Below are 2,625 nucleotides of genomic sequence, written 5' to 3'. Positions count from 1 at the left end.
GACGAGCCGGAGGAGGCCGCAACTCCCGGGGGAGACGCGCAGGCTGTGCGCCAGCTTCTCCTCGGCGCGCGGCACGGCGAGCTGCGTTTGGTGCGCGAGGCGCTGCGGAAGGGCGCGTCCGCCGATACGGTCGACGCGCAGCACCACTTGCGCCCCACGGCGCTGCACTGGGCGGCGCAGCACGGCTACGTGAGCGTGGCGAGCGTCCTCCTCGACGCCGGCGCCAGCGTCCGCTCCGAGAACGTCTTCCGCCAGACCGCGTTGCAGGTCGCCGTCTTCGAGGGGCACTCAAAGCTCGTCAAGCTGCTGCTCGACCGAGGGGCGGACCCCGCTCACTCGGACGCCGTGTTTGGATCTTCGCTCCACATCGCGCGGCACGAGGCGGTCCCGCGGCGGCGCGCAAAGACGCTGGCGCTCCTCGAGGCGGCGCCGGCCGGGGCGGCGGCTCCGCCGCCCAACGGGCTGGCGGATGGCCCGTCGCAGGGCCTGCCGGCCTCGAGCGGCGGCGGCAGTGGCGGCGCTGACGAGCAGCCGTACGGGCGACACTCTGGCGCGGTGGCGCTCGAGCTTGTGCGGGCGCACCTCTCTTGGCTCACCGAGCTGTGCAAGCACGGCGATTCCGTGCGCGAGGCGATCGCCGACGCCGCCAAGGAAGGGCTCCTCCTCCGCGTGCTCCTCGGGCTGCGCATCACCTGCGACCGAGACCTCCCCGTCGGGCCGCCGGGCGTGCCGGCGGGAATGGCCGTCGCGCAGCCGCTCGCGGAGCTCGACGAGCTGTGCCACTCGCTGCTGCTCTTCGCCCCGTTCAAGCGCGCGCTGCTCTCCGAGACGCTCCTCCTCTACCCTGGCCTCATCGGCCTCTCCCTTGTCTCGCGCGGCGAGCAGATCGCGCCAGGCGCGCCGGTCGCCACTCTCGCGCACCGCGCCGCCGCGGCCAGCAGCGACGCTCGGACGCCCGGCGGCTTCTCGGCCGCGAGCGATGGGGACGACGGGCTGCTCGCCGGCCTGCAGATGCAGCTCGGCAAGTCGCCCTATCTCGAGACCTTCTCGACGCGGCTCTTCAGCGGCCACGGCCCGGGCTCGCGCGAGGTGATGGCCAAGGCGGTGCCGACGCTGCTCGAGTCCCTCGCGTCGCTGCTCCGCGTGACGCTCCACCCGGCCGGGGTGGGCTGCCTTCTCCCGCCACCATTGCTGCCTCGTGCGCCTGCCGACCCCATCGGGACACTCCGCGTCGACACGTCGCGTTTCACTGCGGCCATGGTGGTGGAGCGCGTGCTGCGGCGCGGCCTCGGCATAGAGCGGCCGGTCATCACGCTGCCGCTCGGCGGCGCGGCCGAGGAGCAGGTGCTGTATGACCACGCGTCGCCCCGTGACCCGTCGTCCCCCTTCCTGTACAACGCACGCGAGCTCGAGAGGCCGCTGGGGGAGATCGACCTCGGCGATTTCGGCTCGGTGGAGGAGGCGGTCTTGCGAGTCTTCAACGGCCTGTCGTCGACAGAGCCCGACACGGCCGTCCAGTTCCGCATCGAGCACGACCCCGACGCGGTCACGCCTCACCGCGAGCTCGTCGATGGCGAGGACGTGCAGCCCTCCGGCGCCCAGCCCCGAGAGCCGTCGGAAGCGCCGCTCGGATTCGTCTTCAGCACCAACCGGGAGGTTGCCGACGGCACGGCATCCGAGGCCACCGCCACCGCCACCGAGCCCACCGAGGCTGCCGCCTCGCCGGCCGCCGCCGAGGACGCGGCAACCACGGTGGTGAACGCTGGGCTCGTGTGTGGCCGCCACTTTGTGCTCGCATCGCGCGGCTACGCGCAGACCATCACCGACTTGCGGCACGTGCTCTCCAACCCGGAGTATGCGCTGCAACTGCTGTCGGCTCTGGCGCCGGCCGCGAGCGACGAGAGCGCGCAGGGGCTGCGCGCCACACGCGCGCCTGTCGCCTTGGCGCTGGCCTCTCCCAAGGCGAGGGAGGTGCGGAAGGATGGAGAGGCCGGCGGCGCGCCGCCAGACTCGCCGTCCGATCGCAGCCTCTTCGCCTCCTACCTGGAGCTGCTCGGCTGGGTCCAACATATGGGTCCGATCGCCCGCGAGGAGCGCGACCTCGACGCAGCGCCGCGCGAGGACGAGGAGGACTCCTCGACGCTGCTCTGGCTGCACGGTTTCTGCCTCTCGGTCGAGCTCTCCTCCCTCACCACGCCGCTCCTCGCCCCCCTCGCGCCCGCGCCGGCCGCCTCCAACGTCGGCGGCGAGCCGCTCTGCCAACCGTGCAATGGGCAAGAGCCAAAGGGGCAGGAGCACGAGGCGATGCTGCGCTCGTGCACGCGCCTTGCTTGGGGCCAGCTGGCCAGCTGGCTCGCTTCAGCCGTCGTCGTGACCGATGCGGATGCCCCCGCCACGCCGGAGCCGCCGCACATAGACGCGCTGCTGCCCGCATGGTCGTCGGACGGCGACTTGCGCGGCCCGCCGCTCCTCTCGCACCAGCTGCCGCTCCACCGCCTCGTGGCGCAGCTGCTGCAGGTGGGCCTCGCGCGCGGGATGGCTCCCGAGGAGCTGTTGCGGCTCACCGCCGCGCAGGCAGTGGTGGCGATGGAGCACCCTTTGCGGCTGCAGATGCTGCCGCTGCAG

Source organism: Emiliania huxleyi, assembly GCF_000372725.1.
Source record: "Emiliania huxleyi CCMP1516 unplaced genomic scaffold EMIHUscaffold_323, whole genome shotgun sequence".
Classification (NCBI taxonomy): Eukaryota; Haptophyta; order Isochrysidales; family Noelaerhabdaceae; genus Emiliania; species Emiliania huxleyi.
Note: the sequence above shows the minus strand (reverse complement) of the source record.